A 27795-nucleotide genomic window follows, 5' to 3' on the forward strand; every position below is an offset into this window, starting at 1 on the left:
AGTATTTGTGTTTGAGCTGACACCATACCCAGATACATCTGCTGACGGCACTACACAGCACTCAGAATAGCCCAGATGTCCATGCTGTAATAGATACGGAGATTAATCCATAAGGATCCACATCTGCTACTAAGCTTAGAGTCCAAGTGAAATGCAAGAGGTCACGTTTACTCTCTCATTGTCTATGAGTCCTCGGTGAAGCAAACAACCCCGGTATAGTAAGGCGGAGAATCCCTGCACTGCTGTATTTCCCATCTGGCTGGGAGGTGCAATCTGCTGTATGGGTTCAACAGGGGACAGCAGAGAAGAGGGAGGCGGGTCAGGTGGGTCTCTGAGGATGTAATCCTCCTGCTTCTATGAACAAAACAAAATCAAAATTCCCAGCAGTTACACAATCCCTGTTAGGAAGGGCTCAGTGCACCCTGGGTCTCCCAGGGCAGAATGAACTTTTACAGGCACTAATCTGAGAATAAGCCCTAAAACAGAGGACTTCAAACTGTGCTGCGGTGTACTGAAAATGCATGAAATGCCCCATGGAGCTGTTGTGTTCACTGCAATTGGCATTCGCTGTAGATCTGTACCCACAAACAGAAAAAGTTGTATCTTTTAAGCTTTAATATTCTCAGAAACTGTTGTACACGTTTCAGACAGACTCCGTTACATGGGATTATTATGAATTACAATCACTCACCCTACCCTCCTCCAGACCAACAGGTACCACAATACACAGCCCAGCCTAACAAAACACAAAACCACTCTGCTCAATGCCAACTCTCAGAGCTTGGTTTTATGCAGGTTGGATACTGCTGGGATTTCATTAACATCCCATGTATTGGGGATGGTAATTCATTTAATGTCACTGAAGGTTAAATTAAATTTAACTGACTACACAACTCATTGAGAGACAGAGAGAGACTTTAGAAGTAAAGTCTGTGGAAATACAAATGCAGACTCGAGTCTTTGAACTGTGACAAGAGATTAACTTGAGAGAGCAGTCTCATATGACTCAATCAGATGCTGCTTGAAGCATGTCCAGTGGATCAGAGAATAAGTGCCTCCCTTTTTAAATTAATGTTTACACAAGTACTCTATGCTAAGTGTGCTATGTGCCTCTGTATTATTTAATAAAAAATAAACAAAAATGTTGGGGGGAAAATTAAAGCACCAGATGGACTCATTATTGCTAGATATCCAAAATTAAAGGACTCTGATCAGGTTTGGTGACCTAATTGTTGACCATACATACGTCTCATCTTCAATGCATTATTGGGCCAAAAAGCACACAATGCTAATAATGAGTTAATAAATCAGCCTATTAAATATCATGCAGACTGATCTATGAAAGGTATATCATTGATCAAATTAAGCGGTTGTTTCTAACAGTAACTGCTGCAGCTTTCCTGTCTTTGGCTGAAGTGCCCCTCTGAACTCAAAAAATAAATATTACTAGTTATTATACTACTGGTGTCGTTGTTGTTGCTGCTGCTGTTACTCCTGACTGTTGTTTGACTGCCATTTGTTTGCTATGTAGTTTATTCACGTGATGTATTATGTGCCAAGTGTCAGAAATAGTTTTTAGACAGTGTTTTAATGGAGAGAAATTGGGTGTTTTTGACAGCAGGTGCACTGGATCAAACAGTAACAACAAACACGGGATCGAATACAGATAACATAAAAAGATTGATTGGTGCTGATTTGGATCCAGCCGGTCAGCTCGAGACATCCGACAGTTCTTATGTGCTCTTTGTGATGCGCCTAAAACCACTCGCACTTTGAGTCAACATCAAATACTTTAAGCTCAAAGTGGCATCCTAATCCTCAAACACTTTCATAGAGTTTTGCTGACATCAGGTTGGTCATTTGCAACATTAAGTGACATAGCCTCGTCGTTTAAGGTTATCTCATTGAGACCTCCTCTTATCCCTTTTTTTCTGTGTGCCCAGCACCAGCAGGCAGCAGTAGGGTGCTTTGGATTGGCTCTACCATGCTAATGACTCTGCTTTAGAATGGATCCACTCAAAAGATCATGAGCACACTCTCCACCTGACCCTGACACCCCTATCTATTTGTTGCTTTCCCTAAGCAGTGCTGCAAACCAGTCCATGCCAAGGGGGACCCTTGCTAACATGGGGCAATCATCAACTGTCCACCTTGCAATCTTGGACATTGATTTTTATTGACACTACACCACTGGGTCTCCAAATAACTGTTGCAATTCGGTGAGGTATGACTAGTTTGCCTGAGGTAGAGGAAGATGATTTCAAACTAGGAGTTTTCTGGGTTTATAACTCTGATTCAGCTGGGGGAAATCAGGGTTGTTAAAGCGAACGTATTATGTTCCTCACTCAGAGCCTTCTACTCAGCAAAGCTTTTGAACTCCTACTGCTCCACTGGAGCTGCTCAGCTGCCAACGGTAGACTCCTGTGGTTGTACTTGGCAGCTTGCATGTGTGAATGTGTGTAATTTGACGGCCTTTTTTTGAAAAAGCATGCCTGCTTAGTAAACATCCCTTAAATAAATAATAGTTAAGATCCCTTCTCATAGACTTTCTGCCTTATAGCATTACAAAACCAGCAGTGATCCTCCAAGTTGTAAAACTATCAAGAAAAATCTAAGTTTAGGTTTATTACATCTTTTCTACAAGATATCAGGTTTTGCCACATTTTGTTTCTTTTCAGTCCTGGTTGGACATTACTCCTCCTATAATTTTTCTTGTGTTTGTGTGTGTGTGTGTGTGTGTGTGTGTGTGTGTGTGTGTGTGTGTGTCTCACCTCTAGTGTGATATAAAAAAAATAAAAATATCTTCATTCATTTGTAGCATAATTAGTATAACCTACAGTATACTGAGCCACAGTACAGGGACATGATCACAATCTTTTGGTTTCAGGTATATTTACCCTCATAGATTGAATTACAAAGAGGATGAGATAAAGCCACTCTGCTCTCTTTGGCCATAGTGGTTCTTTGAAATTAAAATGAAATCAAGCCATCCAGGTTTTTCAAATTTTTGGTTGGCCACTATTTGAGATTTAAAAAAAGCTAAACTGACATTTTATCAGCTGTAGCTAATTAAGTTTAATTGACTAAAGGACAGAATGAAAGTCATGGAAACTGTCCTTTGTCCTCTCTGCAGGACGGTGTTTTAAGTTTTAGGCTCAAACAAATGTTTACTTAGTGAAAGAAATAATACTCGCCAGAGTTTTTGTATTTGAAACAAACCCTAGTGAACTGGTGAATGTTTCTTATGGAAACAAACTATCTGATTCTGGAACCTCCTCTTCAGACAGGTAGCAGCAATGTAATAGTTGATAGCAAATGGCAGACAGCTGGTGGATAAAGGACAGTGCTTCTGTTCAGTCTCTCTGCAAAACCATTTAAACCTATCACATTCATATTTTAACATTTTACTATGTAGTATACATTAATATGGGAATTACCTTAGTAGCTCTTGATAGTTATCAGACTAGATTTATGCTTTACGCTATAGTCACAACAGGCTTAGTTTTCATCAACATATCTTACCATAAACTTATAAAAATAGGTAATGAATCTTTCGTTAGTATAGAACACATTATATTCCAGTATAGCTGTATGCCTTTAGAAAGTGTTACTGTACTACCATTCCCAGCCTGAAGAACTTACAGTGGTGCACCCAGGGACCCTGCTGTATAAATCTATGCAAGATCACTGAGTTCAGCAGCACTCGTCATCAGTCAAATTGCATGAAACCGAGATTTGTCGTCCTCCCACATTTGTAATTCACCAGACTTCTCTTTCAACCATTAGCATAACATAGCAAGCTCATTATTTCAGCTTTCAGGAGCAGTAGCCTATTAGATGAATGAAACAGCAAGGGTATGTCGTAGATTTGCTGTTGGCTAGATAAATGAGCTGGTATGAACACGTTAGTTGAATAAAAATATTGCTCACTGTGACCTGTGGTTTTGTAAGCTTGTCACCAAAGTTAATAGTCAAAAAGGTTTATAGCTCGGCGGCTTTGTTTTTTCTCTTTCAGCATGTTACTTTGGTTTTACTACTAGTTGAGCTTATTGTTAGCAAGCAGTGGAGAGGTCGTATAGATGGTGTGAAACTGGGCATTGCTGAAATAAAATGTCTAAACTTCTTTAGATCTTTAAGGCAAAGTTTGGTGAGAGGGTTGATTTAGAAAGTAGTGAATTTGTATTAAAAAAAGCTCTCTACACATTTCTATTGCTGTTCTCCATTTATAGCTCACTGAAATCATCATCATCAGTCATGGTTATCTCATGCTAAACTATCTCCTCTTTGTCACCCTGACTCTGATTTTGTCTTTGTGTCAGCGTCTATCAGGCTCACTGTCATTTGCACAAAGTGCACTGGGAGCTAACACCCTAATGAGCATCCGTGCAATGACAAGCCACACAGCAAGCATTCCACTCGCATGGAAATGCAGTGGAAGATGCTGACACATCGTGTAATACACGCAAACACTAGTCCTTCTGTGGGAATGTTTATTTGACCTGACAAAGATGTGCTCTCAGAGGGGTGTGTAGACTGAACAATTAGATTAGTTTTTTGCAAGCACACTGGGTGCAGAAAGCGACACTTGGATGCTGGAGGTTGCCAGGGCCTTTAATGGAGTTTACCTAAGTAACTCCACACGAGGGAGGAGGTAAAGTAAAATTTTATGCCTCCTCATTTTAAGATAAATGTACTGTTTCTCACATCTCATGAGTGTCTTTTTGCTTGCGTGTAAACGATTTCACCCCAAAACATTTGATTGGTATTGTTGTATTGGTATGAGTGAAAACACCATTGTGTTTATGATTATTAAGATGCATATCATGTAACTATGGCATCTTAGGTTTGTATTTGACTAGAAATCTTTGTCATATATCCCCTTAGCCCCTTCACCACCATAATTTCATTGTCTTTTAATACTCCTGTGCAATACACTTCTCATTTCCAATATTATAAAAGTTATAAAGACCTGTGTAGCCTAATGAGAATATTCTTCTTTTGTAATGTGAAACTAGCACAGTTTACTCAGAAATCAGCACTAATCAAGTTTTATATGTGAAAGGTAATGCAGCATATGTCATGGATTATTAGTGACTGGACAGAGAGAAGGGAAAGATAGTTATGTTTTTTATCTATTTATAGACACTATTAGTAGACACACGCTGTCCACCCCCTCAAGTGTTTTCCTCTCTCACAAATTTATTCACACATTCATTTAGAGAACAGAGGACATTTTGTTGCAAGCACGGATCTAATGGGGCCCCAATCCCCTTTTGTCTACACCACAGTAGCGTCATGCCAAAACACAAGTAAACAAACCGCATCAGAGTACAAACTTAGCAGGGAAATTTACTGTTGAGTTCGTGATGATGGTTTTCTATCATAGAAGCCATTTAATTGCATTATACTTGCATTAGCTGATTTTCAAGTTGGTTCTAATTTCATGCCTCAAATTCAAATTACCAGTACTTCAGGACGTTTTTGACCACTGCCTCCCTGCAAAGCGGCAAAAGACTCCCAGTTCATAATTTATGAAGGGTTTTTTACAAACCTGGATGCTGGACGCTGATCGCTTTAAGCTCCCTATGGACAGTCAGTGTCATCCTAGGTCTGCCCAGTGATGTTATGACCTTGGTATTACGTCCACAGAGGAACAAGGCAGCCTGTTACATTACCCGATGAAGTAAAGACCCTGTAATAAGGTTGACAGTGATCTAAAAGCAGTCCTGGATTACAGTGCCTGAATGATGTAATCATCCAGACTTTAGTGGCCTATGTAATGTCACTTAATGTGCCGTTAATACACAGTGTTGTTGCTGATTTTAATAGTGGACTTTCATTCTGTGGAATTACTGTCAGCAGGGTGGAGACAAGTAAACAGAATTTCCCTGAGGAGGTCATCATTGCATCACATTATTATTTTGTTATTATCACAGGCAATAAGAAAAAGCTGAAAGCTGATCACAAGCTGTAACATTTCACAGTAAATTAACTATTGATGTTTTGAGTGCTGTGATTGTCATCAGATAAGCAGGGGCGGTTTTAATGATTTGGAGGCCCCAGGCAAAGATCAGTGTGAGGCCCTTCTCCCTACTCCATCTCTGCAAGGCAACTGGAATATATCACAGGCTCTATGAGACCATGTACCAGGGCTTTTATTCGCCTCAACAAAAGAGAGGACAGGTCTTTATTTGAGGGAGGCTAGTATTAGAGACTAAATCTAGTCCCAAAATCTAGTTTTAAGACTGTAATTATTAGACCTCAGACCCTTTAGTGATTTGGAGGCCCCAGGCAAAGATCAATGTGAGGCTTTTCTCCATTTTACTTAACGCAATCATAGCTAGTAAACACAAACTTTTTGGAGGCAGCTCTTTTCAGTTCACAAAGCCTCAGAACTAAAGGACAGACCCAAATGAGAATTCTAACTGTTGTAACTGAAGAACTACAAATGACCTCCAGTCAGTTAGAAGAAGACAATATGGCAAGAAACAGATTATAAGCAGTGTTGGGCAGTTAGCGCTACATGTAATGGCAGTACAAGTTTAACAAAATTTTTCAATAGTGTGGTTGTAGCATTGCTGTTTTCTGAATAACTTTTCAGTAGCATACCTCTTTTATTGATCAAGTAGTGTGGTAACATCCACACAAGCTACATTTTCCCAAGCATTTCTGAAGCTCAAGCGCAGCGGAGCTTTCTGTTGCGGTCTGAAATAAAACTACTAAGGATCAGTAGGTACACGGATGTGTATGTATAGCCGACAGAAGCACTTCCGTATCATGGTGATATCACATACCAATCCTTGGGCTGATGCCTACGACGTCTCTGCTGCAGGGGAATACAGACACTTAAGCTTGAGTTTACACATTCAGGTGAATAAGCTAATACAACCATCGCCAACCAAGCTAACCATCACAATTCAGTGCAGTCTGCAAGCACAAGCCAGCAACTTGTCCACAGCTAACCACTAGCTAACTACTATTTTTTCACTGTTGGCAGAAAATGAATATAATTAAGTGCGGTCGGTTTTATAGCAGCAGTTTTATTGATCACCGAGATAGCACTGACTTGGAATGAAGTTGGTTTAGTGTTAAAAAAACAACCTTTGATGTAGTAAGCTACTTTTGTTGTTGCTGTAGCTTAGCTTGCTACATTTCTCTGGGGGTAGTTTCAGTGTAGTATATAATCTTTAATTCTTTCAAGACAGAATTTGAACATCCACTATTCTCTAGGGGTAAAAGTCCACAACTGTGTGTGTGTGTGTGTGTGTGTGTGTGTGCGTGCTAGCTCCCTCCATCCCAGCATATTTTTAAAATGCAGCAGAGGACTGCATATGACAACCACTGTAGGGGCCGTGGCTCCGTGGCTACGTAGTGTGTGATGTGGAAGGTAAGGAGACACCGACCAGAGTGACCGACAGTGTGACAGACTGACCACCGCTCAATGTAGCACAAACAGCCATATAGAGCTGGTAGTCTGAGCTAACCAGCCATGAGCAAATGCTGTCAGACCGTTCGTGCTGGAAACACAGAGTCTGCTGGAAATTTTACTATCACTAGAAGCACATTTATGGTCCTTTGTAATAGAATTGCTACATCATTTGATTTGGTACAAATGCAGCATGTATAGGTACCGGAAGGTCAAGGTGGAATAGTCCATTAAAAGTGAAATGTGGGTGTGGGTGATTGCCTACGTATGACGTATGGTAAAACCACCTATGACCCGTAAAGCTGTAAAAAAGTTTTTTTTGTTAAAACTTTTACAGAGACTGTATGTCGCCATTGTACAGCATGTGTGTTGTTTTCTACTTGCTTCCTCGTTCGTTTATCTAATTATTGGTGTGTTTTTGAAGGAGGCAGAAGAGGAAGTGATTGGATCGGGGGTCCCACAGACCATATACCACATACTTGGGTCTGTGTGCCAGCCGCGATTAAGTAATTGTGGAGGTTTGCAGGTGCTCACGCGTGTTTGCTGAGGACATGCAATGGCCATTAGTGCACACATTAAATTATAAAAAACTCTAAAGATTTCACTTACAATACGATATAATCATAAATTGGCCATACTTTCAATAAAGTATTTCTGATTCTGATACAAATATTTTTTTGTGTCTAAAACTACATTAGATAAATATCTCACCAAGTATTTGGTGCAAACACTAATATTCCCAGCAGGGTGAATTGTAATAACTTTGGTGACCTCCTGACTTTTGATTGAGCCCCATCATCAGGTCAAAATATCTGATTGTTCAATATTTTACGACTACATAGCTGATGTTAACATGCTAAGATGCTAAACTAAGATAGTGTCCATGCTAAACAATATGACTGCTAAATATCAGCATGTTGACATTGTCATTTTGAACATTTACCATTTCATGTTACTAAGGTTGCTGTGTTTTACGTAGCTTACTCTTGGTGGTTTGTCAAAACACAGTTTTAGTGCTGGGTCAGTTTGACATGACTTGCACTGTGCATCCTTGAAATAGGCTGGTACAATCACACATCGGGTATCCTTGTTCATGAGCAGTAGAAAGCATTTTATGGGGTTGTGGGGTTGTGGAAGCAATCTGCTAATATTCTGGCCAGAGAAAGTCTCCACTGGCAAAGGTCAGGCTGAACATAGGCCCCCGTTATTGAAGGACCTTTTGTCAACACGATCACAATAAACAAGCGAGCCATTCTCAGCTCTGCTCTAGTGTGCTTATGCTGCATGAAAACAAGCGTGACTATTTTAATTGTAATTAGAGGTAGAAAATTGGTGTAGGGACTGAGCCAATCAGAGAGTGAATGACTGTGTGTGTGTGTTTGTGAGTCAGTGTGTGTCTGTTAGTGTATGAGGATATACTCCTTGTATAGTTATCCAGGGCAAGCATGGTCACAGGCCCTTTTATGAATAGAGAAGCTGTCATGACTGACACTTCATGAAATGGCGCTTTAAAATCTAGCAGTCAAAGGCCGTAATTGTAGTGTGTTTAGTCATACTGTTAATACATTAGTTGGTGTGAGAGTGTTCCAGAGGGGTTTATTCTACCTTTATTCAGTCGCTGCCTCATTAGTATGACTCACATCCTGACATTTCCTTGCCTGTGTGTCATCTTACTCTCATCAGAGCCACTTAAAATCTGCAGTGAGCTCGGCTGCTCAGTGAGGTTTTCAGCAGTGGTCTCACCAATGTTTCATAAGGCCAGTATGTGAACACTTTGTTATGTGAACACTGGACACGACCGCTTGAAGAATAAAACAGATTTCCCCCCCTAGAAGATACCCTATTAAGTGGGCTGTATAATTGGTAAAAACAACACATTGATAGAGAGCAGTTGGTAGGATCAGACTTGATGCCAGACACTTGTCAGTGTGGCTGCTGTGGAACGATGTTAGCGCTCCCCCTTGTGAGTTTTGGGAAGGTGGTGAAAAAGTTAGTTTCGAACCCTGTACTATAACTCTCATGCATTCTGCTGTAAACATTTGTAATTGTCTTTTCTAAATGTTAACACGTTTCTCCCATCGTAAATGACAGCAAATCTAATCTAAAACCGTTACTGGTTAGCGTTAAATATAAATTTTGTTATATTGTATAGAATAATACAGTCGAATGACGTCGCTGATGACATACTGTACCCTGCTCTCCCTTAAATACCAGTCACTTTCTGAAATCTTCAGCATAACCCAATGTATTTCACTATTTCATTAATTTAAAAAAATTCTATCTAAAACAACATGTTACTGGCTAAGATAACCATGTATATTAGATTGTACGGTGCATGGAACAATGAAATTATACATGACTTTTCTTTGTTTTGATATCGGCATTATATTTCGGTCATTGGCTGCCCTACTCACTAAATATCAGCATCGGCCATTGAAATCCCATACCAGTCGACCACTACTTGATCTATTGGGAAATACTATTTATACTCTATTATATTGGATTTAAATTTTTACATCACATGAAGTGCACAGCAAGCAACAATGAAACTCACTGCATGTCAACCAGTGCAGTTGATACTGTAAGCAGTGCACTGTTATGGATAAGTTAATAACAAGACTAAGAGTCTACAACCACGCAAACAGCTCTGTGATGCTGTACTTAGGCACAGCGGTGCTTTGAGCTAAAAGCTAACGTCAGGATGCTAACATGCTTGCAGTGACGACATAAAAACATACTGATGTTTATGAGGTGTAATGTTTTACAGTGTTCACAATTTTAGTTTAGCATATTGGCATGCTAACGATTGCTAATGAGCACTACATTAGCACTACAGCTGAGGTTGATGGGAATGTTTTTGGTTTTGCAGGTATTTATTTGGTCATAAACCAAAGAATTAGACAATTAAAAATGTTCACTTGATAGCACTAAATGAAAAGTCAAGGGATCACTAAAGTTATTACAGTTCATCCTGAGGTTAACATGAGTGTGTGTACCAAATGGCATGGCAGTCCATCCAGCAGTTGTTGAAACATTTCACTCAAAACCACACTTGTCAACCTCATGCTGGCACTAGTGGAAAAGTCAGAAGATCACCAAAGTCATTAGGATTCATCCTATAGGCTCCGTGGGTATCTGTACCAAATTTCATGGCAATCCACCCAGAAGTTAATAAGATATTTCAGTCTAGACTAAAGTAGTGGACCGACTGGTTGACATTGCCATCCCTAGAGCCATGCCACTAGCATGGCAAAAACACATGATGCTTTTATGCTTAAACAATTGCATGCTTGCATGCTTGCATGCTAAGAAAACGTGGGTGTAGAGAGCGACAGACAGTGCTTCAAGTGTGACACAAGCTGTTTTGGAGCCGTAGCGCATTTTCAAAACACTAACCATATTGCAGATATGTTTCAGTTTAATGTAGCACCTTTTGTTTTCCAGGCATACAGTTGCTTTAGCACACATCTATGGAAATTGCAAGGAAAGTAGTAGTTTCATAAACGTTTAACTCAATTAAGTATGTTCCCCTGCTATGCATTACACTAATCAAACAATAATATCATGTGACTATATTTGAAAGTCAATAAATGATAATATTGAATTATCACACAGCCCAGAATACCATGATATGGTGTATATTGTAACCAGTCAATTACCAAAATACATCATGATATACATTTTAGGTCTTACTGGAGCACCCTACAGTGAATATCCCATTAAGACCTAAAAAGCTTACAGTTTGTGTTTCCAAGGGATGATATATTCTACTCCTTACCACAGACAAAGCCTGATCTTACTCAACCCCACCCCCCCCCACATCCCTACATTTGCTTCAGTCAAACGATTTATGTCTAATTACAGGTTATAAGCTCTGCACTTCCTCTGACAGGCTCCATATTAGAAACCAAATCTTATAATTAACCCATCCTCTCACATGAAAGTAATGGCAGTGCTCTGCCTTGTCAGAGGCCCATGTTGATAGTTCTGTCATCTCAGCCCAGCCCTCCCCACCACTGCCTTTGCAAATATCCCAGCAGTTTAAAGAAAGATGAGCTAGCTAATGGACTGCTTACTAGTGGAGAGGAGTGAAGAGGTTGACCTTGAAGGTTTTTCTATTTAAGTTGTCTGAACAGAGAAAGCATCTGTCATATTGGGCAGGAAGGGATAGAGTGTCCCTTCATATACAACAGAATCCCTTAGCTACAAATCATTTAAGTCTCTTTTATATTTTCAAGTTCAAATGTTTTCATATAAATGCTTAAGAGTATATATTATTATATTGTTTATTTAATAGTCTCACCACTAATCTGAATCATATTAACCAAGTGGCACCAACATGACTTATTCAATATTTTAGCCATCGACTTTACATTTCAGCAGCTATTGAAACCCTGTGGAATCTTTTACTGAGTAGTTTTAATTATACGCAATGGTGGCATCGAGACAAGTTTATGATACATAGTAAAACTTGAGTCTCAAATAGTCTTAAGATTTCAAACAATATCTAGTGACTTAATGGCTATAAAAAACTGTAAAAATCACATTTATACAAAATCCTCAAATATCATAGTTTTACAAAAAGTGCACAAATATTTATCTTGCCATAGATACAGGCCAAAATAGCCCTGAAACTCATTACTTAAACATAACGCAACTGTGTGCATTTATAGACAGCATTGATTTTGTTAGCTAGTCCATATGTGACAAATATTGTCTTTTAATTCACTTTGCCAAATTTTGCAGTCTACAAAAGTGATGGACACTTCAGTCTGTTAGATGAGTGCTATGTTAATAATTTTTTTATGAGGTGATTTCTTGAATTTTAAACAACACTTTGTGTGAAACTTGGCTGTCCTTGAAATTGCTGCCACTACTGACTGATCTAGGGGACTTTTGGGAGTGGATTAGTGTTGCTGAAGGAGCTTGTTGACATCAGATGGCATGGGAACTATGAATCCACACACAAGGCTCAGCGCAGGAGCTCAAGCAAACCTGCAGCGGGCACGTAGAGAGGGGGAAAAACAAATAAACTAAGCCCAAAGCAAGTATCCCCACAGTTGGCATGTTCCCATAGAAATTTGGTAGAGAGAGAGGATGGATACATTCTGGTTATCAGAAAAGGACTTCTTGCTGTTTTCTCTCAGTCTTTGGTAATGGTCAAAAAATACTCAACATGTGTAACAATGTGAATGGATTCGTTAAAAAGTCTTTTGTGTATCAAATAAAACAATCATGTCTGAATATGATTACAAATATTTGAACCAGTTGTGGTCTGTGTGACTCCTTCCAAATGCTGCAAGATGACTACTCTGTTGAAGTGGAAAATTATCCTCTGCTTGCCTTGTTTCAGGTACAAAACGTTATTTGTGTATCCACTATCCAGGCATGCAATTCAAGTGTAGTGTGACATTGGATGCTTGTGCAAACAGGACACTTGGTAAAAGAAACATACAGTATAAATCACAGAGCCCACTATGATGGATAATAATAATAATCACAATGACAGCGCAATCCACTCAGCATCAGATTTCTCTGTAATCCCACAGTAAACTCTTGCTAAAACCTGAGTGAGTCAGTATTATTACAGATAATCCCCTGGTCTGGTTTATGTGACGTGCTGATGAACGCAGGGGCATAAACTGTGCATGCACACGCACGCACACGCACACACACACACGCCACTCTGTCTGCAAACTGATTGCATTTGAGCTATTGTCTCAGTTTGAGCAGCCACACAGATCACAGTACAAAGCAGATGGCTGCTGCGTATAATGTCACTAAGGGCTGTCATCAACTAAATGTATGGCCCAGTGTTTTCCGTGTACTTACGGACATCAGGTCATTACACATTGTTTCACGGTGCAGTAATCCTAGTTTAGAACATGAATTTTTTTTTTTTTTAGCCATGCTAGTGGCATGGCTCTAGGGATGGCAGCCGTTGCTCTGACGGTTGGGCAGTTGACCACTTTGCTCCAGAATAAAATAGCTCAACAACAACTAGATGGATTGTTGTGACATTTCGTACAGACATTCATGGTGCACAGAGGATCCTAACTGACTTTGGTGACCTTACGAAATGATTTTCTGAATGTGTTTCATGAGCATTGTTGCCCTGAGCTTTCAACAAAAGCAGTGAGCACTTAATATGACCTCTGTCAGATGATTTCTGTACCACGCAGCACTCATTGACCCAGTTACTGTTGTAAGCAGCTAAATTTGAGCCTGGATATTCTTTGTTAATGGACTTGACAGTTATTGTAGATTTACAGAGAAACATGCACCAGGGATTTGATAGAGATATGATTTTCTTTTGGTTTTCTTAATTTAGCTTAGATAAAGATTTTCATCAGGAATTCACCCCAAGTCTCTCTGAAACTATCACAAACATGCCAAGTAGTCACTACAAATGGCCATCATTTTGTTAAGTGATTGCTTTCACTGTAGTCCAGTCCAGAATTTGTCAGTTAAGATGTCACCAAAGTCCCCTGACTTTTAAGCTCTAAATATCTCAAACTTTTTCAATCTCTCAGCTCCACTGATGTGGCAATTGCCAATATACACATAAACACAGCGCAGAATCACAGGAGAGCCAAATACTTGAACTGAGGTTACCATGCTCATCCTTGCTTGCTTTTTAAACAAGCAAAGAAACCCCACCCTCCCCTAAACCTCTCCTAGCGCCCAAGTCCAGGAGCTTTGCCAAAATCAGCCTAACGCTAAACATTCACAGCGCCGGGGTAGAGAAAGCAAACTCTGGGAAGGTACAGGATTGACGTCAGAGAGAGCCACATGTAAGAAATTCCTTCCTAATTACTGGGAATGCACTGGCTTATTGTATAAAAAATGTTCTGGTTCATATTCATCTTTTAAAAGGTGTGTCTTGGTTTTATAGTTATTAATTCTCTCTGTTCTTCCACTTTACCTGTCCCTATTTTTTCACATCCTCCTTATTACCTCCATATTTTTCTTTTTCCCCCTGCAGTTCCAATTTCTTCTTCCTCCTCCTCCTCCCCTTCAACCCACCTAATTTCTCCTCTGCTTTCTTCCTTCCTTTTCCACTTCATCTTACAAAACTGCTTTGCGGTAGATCATTTAAAATTGCCAACTGACACATATGCCCACTTCTGCAGGATTTATTTCTTGTGTGCAGTAAGGCTGATGTGTTTGGATTATTTCTGCTGACCAACTGGTCTTGGTGCTGCACCTGTTATTTCTTTTTCCAGGAATGTACGAGCAGTTCCTGACTGGTACATATGGCCTTGTTTTAGCCTGACTAGTTAGGCTTACTGTATTGTTGTGGCTCACCTTTCCCTTAAATAATATTTGTGTAGCACATATAATTAATAAGTAATATCTTTATCTTTTGCAAGACCCCGTATCTGTAATGCTTTTATAGTTTCAATGAAATGGCACTGTGGGAGCATCTCCTTTACTTAGTGTGAATTATCTTCTGTTGATACATATTAGGGTTTGACATAAAAAGGGAAGAAGTCATAGAATCAGTGGTGGTTAGATATTATTTATGCCTGCTGACTCATGATGAGATAACTGCTGAAGGTACACTGTTAACACAATGAGTTTATAGGATTTTGTTATTGTTAAAGATCCCCTGTTTTTAGACATAATGATACTTTGCTTTCAATAATAAATTCTATATGATATGGTTTTTCCACAAAAAAATCAATTACACTATTAAAATTGTTAAAAGCACATCTGCTCCTTCTCCCTCGGTGAAAAATCCAGAATCTATGAATATGCAAATATTGTTCATTTCAGAAGTTTAACTGCTGGACACAAGATGAATCCCACTTCACTGAAAAGTCCATTCTCTATGTACAGTGGAGGTTTCCACATCACACTTGTGTAAGTTGCTTACTGAACCATGATTGGCTTCCAAACAAGTTGTGATGTCACAAATCCTGAATCTATGTACACGTGTTAAACTGAGATTTAAGGTGAGCTCAGAGAAACTTTCCCAACAGATGAAAATGAAAACAGCCTTCAAGTGTCAGACTCTGCACATACATCATTCTGCACAGTGAAGCTCAAATATCCAAGTGAAGTTTTTGAGTGGAGGGGGACTTTAGGTTGGGTTCACACATAAAGGTCCGGCCCCTGAATTGAGCCAATGCAAGGATGATACATTGTTTAAATTTTCAAACTAGTCCGGTTTGCGTTCACAAAGGCAAAACTCTTCTGGTCCAGAAATTGTAAACCAAAGCCATGTCGTTCGATTATTGGTCATACAAACCCCTCAAATCTTTTACCTGGATATCGTACCTCATGGAGCACCATCAAGTTCTATTCATGTTGATGTTGATCGGCAGACTTTAGAGGACCACGCATATGAACATCTCGTATCTCGTGTTACATAATTTAATAATGCAGGAATTTTGACGCTCTGCCATCAGACGGTCTTATCACAGAAGACGGCTGGTTCTGATGAGATCCTACCACAACTTGTTTGCATTTTCCATACAAAGTGGACCAGTGAGGTAAGTGGACCACAATTGCAAACATGCAATCACAAAGTTTTGCCATTTTGGTAGCAATCACACTATTAGTTCACCGGTCAACAAAACAGGAATAGAAAACGTTTTTTAACCAATAAAATGACACATACAATGGTAAGCTTCCTGTGATTGGTTCGAATGGTGTTCACACCAGAAATGAACCGCTCCAGAGTTCACTTGACAGCAGTCCAAGACCACCCCTTCGAGGCGGACCAGAGAGTGGTTGTTTGGTCTGCACCAGAGTTTGAGTCCGCCGTTTACACTGACCCAAACAAACAGCACCAAGGGGGTAAACACTCCAGGGTTCAGTTCAACCGGAATAAACAAGACTGATGTTAACCTGGCCTAAATATGATACTGACATAGAGATGAAATGGTTAACTCATTATTATTAATTTCATTATTATTGTTGGATTATACACCTGTGAAAAAGAACAGTTGTGTTATCCACGAGATGTGTAGTTAGGATGCTTTGATACATCTGCAGTCTCTTAGCATCCACTATTTTCAGATTTAAAATACATTTGTTAGTCTGATATTATTTTCACTGCCAATATGGAATTTTGTGAGTTTGTCACTTGATACCACTTTTATATTGGAAACTGAATTAAATTATAATCCTAAATCTTTTGAGGCCCATCTCCTGGAATTCCGTTTCTATACTCCTAATTTGCAACAGCAAATGCATTCTGAAAGGAATGTAATGATGCTTGGATTATGTTTTGTATCAACATCATTTTGAAACCTTGTTAGTTAAGGTATCTGGCAAATCACAAAATGTTGATACATTTTGATACTAAAAATATCAGCTAAATATTCACTGTAGCATTTAATTTGTTTTCCTAGAATATCTGCATGTTACTATAAATTAGCGTAACATCATTTGTATGAGACAGTGTTGGATAGTGACAGATCCAAGCAAAGCCAAAAGTGGAACAGGGTGTCTCTAAAATACATCTTTTAAGGTTTTTAGAGATATGGTGCTTGAGTGGAAGGGATTGGCTGAGATGAGTGTAGAGTGAGTTAATTTAGGAGAAAGGAGTGTGATGGTGAGGTGTGATGGGGTTTCACACACACAGGAAGTATTTGTGCTGAAAATGGAGACAGGAGGGAAACCGGGGATTTGTGGAGGCTCCCATATCAACTGGAGGAATGCCTTTGAAGCTTTTTCTTCCTCCCTCTGGATGCATTTTATTAGTGGGGGACAGCTACTGATCGGACACATTTTTGCAGATTGGAAGACAGATGTTGGAAACAAAATGGAGGTGGCAGACGAGGAGGCGGCAGCTATCAGCTGCTGAACTACAGTGATGTTAGCAACCCCTTTCATTCCTTCATACAGGCACACTGCTCCAGCACCAGTTACCGTCATCAGTGATTTTTGAGAAAAAGACTTATACAATATGATGCTTTGTTATAAATGAAACTACCCAACAGTTTATAAAAGTACAACTGAAACGATTAGTCGATTGACAGAAAATTAATTGCCATCTATTTTGAGAATTGTTAATTTTTCATATAAAAACATTCATGGTTCCAGCTTCACACGTGAGAATTCGCTGCTTTTCCTTTTAATTATTTAAAAAAATTTAATAGATTTTTAATCATTTTGAATTTTGTAATATTGGTGGGGCAAAACAAACATTGTGAAGGTGTCGCTTTGAATTTTTACAAACCAAACAATAACTCTTTTAATGGACAAAATAATCAGCAAATTAATCCATAATGAAAATAATCATTAGTTGCTGTCCTATACAAAAAATATAAAAATGATCTCTACCTCAACTAACTTGAACCGTAAAATGCTGCTTTTACATTAATGCATGAGTAATAATAATCTAATTATGTATAATAGTATAACAGTCACAGGGGAAATGTTTCTTTCTGCATTGAGTACTTTTACTTTTAATACTTTAAGTATGTGCTGAAATGTCTTTTTTTCCATGTAGAGGTCTAGCATAAAAGAATATACCACAAACTTTAATTGTTGAAAAAACACATCTGTAACGCATTCCAGTAAACTACCCATCAAAAAATTTTGTTTCCCTTGTTACATACTATGTCTTTTCTTTTATATTTGTTTTTTCTTTTGTCTTTTATAGTTAAAAAGTGATGATAACGTAACTACAGTCTTAATTGATCATGTTTCATCTTCAATAGCTCTGCGCATCATTGTCAGGTTTTTATAAAAAGGCCAGTATCAAACCAATATAGCAGAAAACTAGTAGATTTCCATCTAACCTGACGAGTCCCCACCCTACCAGTGCAGGATCTGCAGTATGAGTGGCAGCCTCAGGCCACTCAATGCTGCTGCTGCTATTTATTTGGGTCCTGCCGCTTCAGTGGTCACAACACACACTATTCTTGGAAGATGTGAAGTGTGTCGCTCTACCCCTGACCCCACCCCATAACCCTGCACTCCTGCCAACAGCGCCTGAGACTATGGGACACTGGGACATCCCCCTCTGGTCTAGCACTCTTGCTTACTGTATTCTTGTCATTTCTGTCTTCCCCTGGGTCTCTGTTTGCTTTGCTGCACCTTTATATTTAAACCCTCCCAAACTTGCCTTCTTTTTCTTTCTGTTTCTCTGACTCTCCTCCCTTTTCTGTCAAATTTCTCTTAAGTTTGTATCACAACCAACCAGCAGTTATTAGACAAGTGTTTGCTTATCTACGCGGGGGAAATATTGATTTGTCCAACAAAACAGTTTCTTTATTGCAGTTGCTTTATTGCCAAAAGCACTGTTCGATGGATTTGTTGGCGGACCTTTGAAGTTCATGGTGTCCTCTTACAATGTCTAGAGCCTGTGTGCATCTGTGTGTGTGTATATAAGCAAGCTTGTGTTTTTAACAGGGCTGGTGTCCATTTTCGTTCACTCTGCCTCAAAAGGAAATTAAAACTTATCTCACTTATCCACCTCTTCCTAATTTAAACTGAATTTCCTCTGCCCCTCTCCTGCTGTTTTGGGATGAGGATGGCTTTAACAATTTTTAACATAATTAATAATGAACCAAAAGACTATGTAAGTTGAAAGTAATTTCCATCTGGGGGTCTGATAAACCCAATAATGTCAATAATACCTGTCTAGCACCTAGCACGACCAAAATACTCAAATATATTTCTCACAAGTTAGTGGAGACCAGACCAGAGATAAGCAGATAACCATAACAACTTTATAGGGAATAATATGTCAGGACTCTGTGTCTGTTGGCATATTTTGTGGATATTCTGACCCCTAGTGGCCAAAAATTAATTAGTGCAGCTTTAAATAACATGTAGGAAATAAAGTAATGCTTCTGGAGTAAAGCCCTATTACAGCCTAACTTCAGAGAAGCATGGACATGCTATAGCTTTTACTTTTTCCATTCACACACAGCCTACAAAGAGACACAAGCTAATCACAGGCCTCAAAAACATGCACACACACAGTGATCTTCAAAGCTGGTGACTGCAACACACACTTAACATGATTCAACGTGACTGGACATGTTGGGAATCACACCCATATTGCAGGCATCGACACACACAGTAAATAGTTCTTGTGAAAATAGACATAAAAGGTGTAGTTAACTCCAGTGGTTTACAGCCCGGTGATGTAACTAGCTTGTCATGTCCAGTCCCTATTTGTCTCACGCTCTCTTGTGCACAAATTTTTTCTGCAAGGTAAAACTTGGTGAACGGAATAAATAAGAGTGATTTGGGATAAAGTGATAGGGCAACAGAATCAGATTGGAAAAGAGATAAAGTGAGGAGAGGTTATGACTCGCAGAGAGTGTTAAAGAGTGAAACTCATGAGTTATTTTTGCATGAACTTTGTGTCATCATCATGGTGGCCTCAGCCCTGCATTTCAAACTGATGGTGTCTGCATACAGTGTAGTTGGAGGTATCAATGCTCTAGAGTTCGTCTTACCTTCAGAAGAAGCCGTTTGGTCTCTTTCATTTTTGTATGATGTGAAAAACAAGTTCAGATTTTCTCAGGGTGTTCGGTGGCTCAGAGGCTAAAAGGCACACTATGTAGCATAGATATCCAGAGTTGAGATCTAGCCTGTAATTTCTGTTAACTTCTCATCCTTTGAGTCTCTCACTCTATCTTTACTCTCACTCTCAAGGTCAACAAAGCACAAATGCCATAAAAATAGTCTGAAAATACAGCCACAGCAAGTAACCACTGCTTCAGTCCAAGCGCATGGTCCAAACAAACACAGATGCTTGGGTTACAGTTTAGAAAGTTTGCCGATTTGTCTTTAAAAGAACTTTACGGAGCTTGATCAAATGTGGTTTGTCACACTTTAGACCCTTCCGCAAATGTATGGATTTGCACATGTTCATTATCAACTTTTGTTTGTCTTGGATGAAAGGTCACTTGTGCTGAAATTCAGTGGAATAGCCATGATGCAGGTGGTTGGGGTATTCAGTGTAATATCCGATGGAAACAGATACTTTGCAGATGTGCTCAGATCCCAAAGACACAGTGTCCTCTTTACTGTGGAGGCAGAGCCTGGAGAGCACACACAGAGACTATACTTTGCCTGAGTGATGTTAATGTGTATATTGTAGACTTGCATTCGTGTGTGTTTGTGTGTGTGACCTATAGCTTAACCAGTAAGTAGAATCTGCCATGTGATGTCCACATGTGTAATGCTCTTACAAACAGAAAGGTTCTTCTCTCTACTCACTGACCCCTACACTCCTCTACAGATGTCTCTGTTCCTTTTAGTGCCACACACACACACACAACACATGGCATCCGTCTTAAGTATCATGGGGATCTCCTGTCTCTATGGACTTACCTCGTGTTGCCTGCCTGCTGCCAGACCAAATGGCCTCTCTTTCTGAACAGTTATTGTGTGTGTGTTTGTGTGTGTGTGTGTGTGTGTGTGTGTGAGGCACAGTGACAGTGATGGATTGAAGGGCTGGAACATCTGACCTAAAATCTATACCACTATACATTGTTACATTTAACTTGATAACAAGTGTAACATACTTTTTTTTTTGGTGGATTGTATGTCTATAATGATGTTGATGTGTGTATGAATGTACACCCACTAGATACACACAAACGCATATGTATACCACAAACACCTAAATTGTCTTTCTTTGTCCTCTTCATACCTACTAAGTCATACACAAATGTACAACAGTATATAGACAGGCACACAAACCTAAACGATCCAGCAGTAAAAATAAAGTCAAAGGCTGTGGTTTGTTTTGTAGGTTTAAAATGCCCAGAGGAAGTGCTGAGGAGTTGGTAAACATGGCTGCAACACCAACAAGTGGTTTTCAGCAACGCAGTGGTGAGAAGTTATACATAGTGTTAAGCATGAGACTCACCATCAAGGAACTTAATTTGCTGGGATGTTGTTGTTAAGCTACTACATGTCCTCATAGTGAATCATAGTGTTGACATTCTGTGTGTGAACACTCAAAATGTGCACCAAACTGTGAAAATGATTTGGTACAATACGTACACTTGAGATAGATACATGCAAGAGAAGCAAGGGAAATTGTGTTCTACCAAGGTTAACCTTTCCTCAAGTTCTACTGCTGACTCTGTAGAGATCTGGCAGCGGTTGTGGCAGCTTGACTTGCTGCTATTAACAAGGCAGCAGGACATATTTTACTGCCTGGCACTTGCCGGTGATGTTGGGAGATTCAAGGGCACTCAGAATTAACTCCTCTACTAGAATCATGTTAGGGTGATTTCTTGTCAAGCTCATGAGTCATTGAGTTTTGGTGCTTATGAACGATCATCATCATGTAAACAAGTGATTTCAAGACTAGATTAGTTGAAACTTAAATCTCCATGAGGAATGTGCCATGTAGAGAGAAAGCATCCAACCTGTAAAAAGCAGTTAATGGTGTTTTCAGTAAGGTGATGGGTGTCTCATTTTGGAATGAATCTCTTTGTGTGTTGGCTTCCCAGCAGGTTATCTTGTGGTTTAGAGTGGTGGTGACAGGTTGGCGTGGCTGGCACACTCTCTGACTGGCTCAGAGTTTGGTTGTAGCAGAAGGGCAATTTTGGTGGAGCCTCAGTAGACAGGATGGCATAGTTGGCAGAGCAGAGAGTGGCAGAGCTCTGAGGCTGATATCGAGGGCTCAGAATACACCAGACTGAGTTATAGTGGACTAGACAGGTTGGTGGGGCTGGCACACTGTTGTGGTGATTGGAAGTCAGGTAGAGGTAAAGGTGGCCCAGAACAAGGTGACTTGGCACCTTCACAGTCTACAGTAGCTGGACAAAAGGTGTATGCTTGTGTGTATATATTCAATTCTTTAGTGTGCGTAAAGTGCGTTTTTATGAATGTTCATGTGTGCTCTGTGTATCTTTTCTTACATCATGGAAGGGTTCTCCTCAACATTGTACACCGGGTGTGCATCCACTGAAGCAGGCACTCCTGCTTCCTGATAGCCTCTGAGCCAACTTGTCCTCTGGCCAGACGTTGGTAACTTGGCACTCCGTCTCTTCCTTTTCCATGTGGTGATCACGTATGTCTATCCACAAGGAAGTCTGTCGACACATCTATGCTTTTACAAATGCGATATGACACATGAGCAAATCACTTTCCTGATAGCATGTAAATCTAGCAACTCACTTGTCTGATTGGGAAAAATTATTTTTCCGGAGCTGATGACAGAAGTAGCTATCTCTGTTGAGAGGGCACTCACGAGTAGGGACGGGTACTGAAACCCGGTATTAAGCAGGTCCCAGGGCTAAAGGCCGTAGCATTATCATGCTTGTTGCAGCCTCTCCTGCTGTCTGTGTTGGGGCTGGGCTCCTCCACACACACACCGACACACAGAGCACAGCGGTCAGCAGATCAGACAGGCCGCAGTGGAGTTTACTCGAGTTGACAACTACACTCGTTACTGTAAGTAAATGCAATTAAACCTCAGCTAGTAAAAAGCAATACTTTATCAGTACACCTGTTCAACAAGCAAACATGTGAACATGTAGAAAGCGATATTTTAATCTGCTCTGTCTGCAGTCTCTCATATGCTTTACACAAGCACAGCGAGCTAGCTCGGCTAATAGGCAATTGTTACAAACAAGCTAAAACAAAGCTGTCTGTATGTAGTCTAACTCTTTAGCTAAGTTTGCCATGAATCTTAAAATTTTGCAAATTTTTATAAACTTACTGCTGGCTGAGACAAACCAGCCCCTCCTCCCTCTGCCAGCGGTAACTTACCTGCAGTGAATCACAGCAGCAGCAGAGGGAGGAGGACTGAAGTTTAGACAGAATGAAGAACACATACACCAGTCAGTATTTTGATGTCAGGAATATGATTTATTTTATTGACATTTTAGATTTGTTTCCAGTGAAATATTGAGTTTATATATTGACTTTGCTGTTTTAAATATTTAGTGTTTTAATATCCTGTTCTGAATTTATTCTTTTTTTTTAAAATAATATATATTTAGGTGGTAAGTATTTAGTAATGAATAAGAACCGATAAGAATATCAATAAAAAACCAAACCGATAAGAGCATCGATAAGAATAGTAGTATCAATAAAATCCTAACGATACCCATCCCTACTCACGAGAAAATGGCGGCAGGTAAAGACAAAGTTAATTTTGATAATTTATCACTCACTCACAGTAAATGAGTCCATCTCTTGGGAGAAGGAGGCTGTCATTTTCGATATGCAAGACCCCTTAATGTTGAATCCTGCTTGTTACTGCAATAAAGCATCCAAAAATAGCGCTTGTTATTTTTCAACTAAAACTCCATGCCATTTCAAGTGCCTGTCTGTCCATGTAACCAGTCTACAACAGTATAAGCAGAGCCAATGCTCAGACCACAGAATGAGCTGTAAGAGGTAGTGAACCTCTTTCTCTCATCTCTCTTGAACTTTATCTGTTGTTACCGCTGTAACAGCAGATAATAGTTGTGCTGTAGAGAGGACATCTATTCAATCAAACTCTGAGACAGCAGTGACGTGGTTTGGACAGGATGGATAAGTACCTTGTTTAGAGCGGACAAGAGTGCTTTCCAGGCAAATGTGTGGCTATACACACACAGTGTCTACTCCAGAGTGGACAGTGCACACAGGCACCCTATCCATTATGGCTTGCCTCGGAAGATAGTAAATCAGAAGCAAGGCAGGGGAAATAAGATCAGTGGTTAGCTAGAGGATTACATACTGTCACCGAAATAGTTGTCCAGATGTATCCCATTGATTAACCAATTTAACTTTTAGCCATGCTTGCGGCATGGCTCTAGGGATGGCAGTGTCTGTCTGTCCACCACTTTGGTCCAGACTTAAACGTTCGATTTGTCCAATACTTTGGCTTATGACCAAATACCTGCAAAACTAATTAGGGAGAGTCGTTTCAACAATTAAATAACTGGAAATTTTAAGTGACCAGATTGATCTACTGACTTACTAGTAATTCATCAATTTGTCCATTAAATACCCTTCTCAGTTTCTCAGACACCAAGGTGACATATCAGGTTGTAAGTAAGGCTGTCAGCAGACTCTTAACAAATGACAACAACAATGGCTGAAAGTAGTGAAGAAAAAAGTGATAGAACTTCTTGCTACTGCTGCTTTTTTTATGCCGTGATCTCATTAACAATAGTAACCTCCTCAAGCGTCGCCATGTTATGTTTACATTGTGCATATATTAGGTTCTTACAAGGCTACTCCACTTGGGACTATTCTGCATTAATTTGCCACCTAGTATGCAGGAAAATATATACAACAGCTCGCATTGTGGCCTCTAGTCTATGCCTACATGTTGTTAAAAGCAAGTATATCAGAAACATTTGTCAGATCATAAGACATACAGGCTATTTGGGTGTAGTGGTAATATTACTGATAGTAAAACTAGATTTAAAAGAACACTGTTGCCAGTGCAAGAGTCTCACTCTCTCTTGCTCTCTCTTTCTCTCTCTGCATATTTGTTTTTTGTGATTTCCATGGAGATTTTCTCTCATCACTTTGTGTTAAGACAGAGAGCACTTGACCTGTCTTCCTCCCCAGGCGTCAGAGGTCATAGTCTGGGTAGACAACCTATAAACCTGCCTGGTTTCCATCAGATACGTTTCCTGTACACATAGAGATAAACATACACATTAATGTACATTCTTCCCTCTATTTTTGTATACAGTCTGTCCCTGCATGGACCCCCCCACACACACACACACTCACACATACGCATGCAAATCTACAACTCAGTTTTTCTGTCACGCTCTCTTTCTTTGCCTATTATGCTCTGTATTTATCATGACGCAAGTCTTTGCCGAAGAGCAAAATGAAAAATAGAGGTGGGCATTATTAAGTGCCACAGAGGGAAGATGCAAAACACTCACTTACACTTTCAACTCTCCCTTTGTGTGTGTGTTTGAGTGTGTGACTGCTTGGCCTGTCTCTCGCCTATCAAGCTCTGGTGTTGTCTTTCTGCCATCTGCCAGTGCCACCCTACTGACATGCGCACACACACACACACACACACGTACACAGACATGTACACACATATTGAGCCTTCATGTAATACTGTCATCACAAAACCTGTTTTTTCCCTTTTCTCCTCTTCTCTTTCTCCAGAGAAAGTCTCAGTTAAGTCTCCTCTCATCATCCGCAGATAAGGATGTGTTTATTTGTTTCTGTCTGGTTTGCTGGTGTACTTGTGTATGTTAGCATCAGCTTTGGTTAAAGAAACAAAGGAAGCAGGCTTTTCCTAGAATATGAAATTCAAGAATATGCATTTGGTGTGTGTTTGTGTGTAATATATGAATATTTAATTCAGCCCCTCCCTCCATCATGTATTAATCATGGAGCAGTCTGCTTAGGCTGAAAATAGCGCCTAGCTACCCCAAAAAACAAAATCCATAGTAGTTGTGGGTATGTCATGTACTCATTCATGTTTGACACAGCACATGGTCTCCTCTCACATTTTCCTTTCCTCCACACTAAGTGTTCTTTCTCCACGTCTATCTCCACAGGTTCAGAGATGATGGCAATGGAGATTTCTGATGTTTGCATGAGAGATACTCACAGTCATGCTTACTTTATGAAGTCTTTCAGTTTGAAAAGTGTTGCTGTCTTTGAAAAAGTTATTTCTCAGTTTTAGACTTAGACCATATTTTCTTGTCTAGCACACATTCTTAACTGAACTCTGAATGCAGCCTGCTGTGTCTGCGCTGACACCCGCTGAGTATAGGCAAAGTTGGAAATATGTGACTGTAAGAAAGTCTGCTTCTTGAAAGTGGTGCTAATTGCAGGATTACTGACCCCACCATCCGTACCAGCTGCCAATCTTAAACTGATAAATGAACTGTTGTCGGCAGAGTGATGACATAATTTCAGCCTACTGCTATTTGCAGATGGGAGCAGAAATATGGCAACAAGTTTGTGTAGTGAGTGCAGAGACTCTTTCAACAAAAGAGCTTGAATTCAAGACCATAGGGCATGAGAATGGCAGGTCATGAAACCCAAGTAAAAGACTGTCTGCTGCCTGGCAGTGTCACCCAAAAGCCAAAATTTCTACACAATGGTATCCTGGGAAACACTCTGAAATGTATGTTAGTGGGCTTCTTACAATTCAGATCAGCAGGCTAATAATAGTCTGATCTGTGTGTACAGTGCAGTCAGAGAGTATTGGGACATTGATATATTTTGTTTAATTGTATTGGCTGCTTTAAGCATGTTTTAGGGTGTTCACATCCACTTGGTGGATAGGGCTGGACATCGGCACTGCAATTCGATCCAAAAATGATTCACAAAGTCGAGAATCGATTAGTTTCTATTCAATTAGATTCTTGATGATTCAGTTACATCAGATAAATACCAATGTTGCATAAAGCGATTTTCAGAATTTATCCTGGGAACTTATATTTTTCTTCACCATACACATGGACTGTCAGTACCAGATGCTTCAAGTAAGTACAGCACATCCACTTTACCCTGTCTGTGCTCAAAGTGATAATTAGAGCTAACTGACTAATTCATCTACACTGTTTGTGCTGATAAAACATCATCATCTGATATCTGCTCTACTTGCTAAAGACCAGTCTGAAGTCAAAAAAGCCCCTGATGGCTGCAGGGGCGGCAATACACACTGTGTACTTCAACAGATGTGAGAGACTTCAGCCTGTCATTGACTGCAAAGCATATATGCAGCTAGATGACATTGAATAATTATACATTTATGTTAACTTGTCCAACTACTTTCTGCCCCTAATATAGGGGCACGAAAGGGCTACAATCCCTACATTGTTCATCTGATGTGGATATAAACTTTATTTTATTATAATTAAAGTTGAAAGTCAGCACTGCCTCTATTTCATTGTTTCATTTCAAATCCAATGTGCAGAAGAACACACACACAGAATAATTTTGTCCTTTTACTTTCTACACCACAGAGTTTGTGTTTTCAGTCACTTTTTTCCAACATAACACCTGATACTATTTCAAGGGGGACAGATTGTGTTCCCTTCAGAGCTTCGGACAAGGCTAGTCAATAAAACAAATTGTGTTAAATTTGCCTTGGGTCTCTTTGCAGCAAAGTGAAACAAAATATGATTATTCGATTTATCAAATGGTATCTACAAAATTGCACAGATTTGTAATTGAGACTTTGATTGTGGCAGCAATTTGTGGAGAGGACTGGGAATAGGTGAGAAGAGAAGATTTGTCTGAGTGTGTTTCCTACCAGGGCATTTACCAGGACTGTAGGTCCTTTAGGAATTTAAGCATGTTTTTTAAGCAGGAATTTTAAGTCTGTTTCTGTTACTGGTTTTAGTATCATTTGCAACATATAACTACAAGATAAGGACCTATGTTTGTTTAAGCCATAGAATCACATGAAGGGTCAGGTTTCTGCCTAGTTCTAGACTAGTGACCTT

General features: G+C 39.7%; 1 protein-coding gene across 2 annotated transcripts in view; it reads left to right on the top strand.

The window, feature by feature from the left end:
* The window catches only part of hdac4 (histone deacetylase 4), a 132059-nt gene that overhangs the window by 20717 nt on the left and 83547 nt on the right, over positions 1-27795 (top strand). The gene's annotated exons all lie outside the window — the stretch shown is intronic.

Source organism: Siniperca chuatsi, linkage group LG12 (assembly GCF_020085105.1).
Source record: "Siniperca chuatsi isolate FFG_IHB_CAS linkage group LG12, ASM2008510v1, whole genome shotgun sequence".
Classification (NCBI taxonomy): Eukaryota; Metazoa; Chordata; class Actinopteri; order Centrarchiformes; family Sinipercidae; genus Siniperca; species Siniperca chuatsi.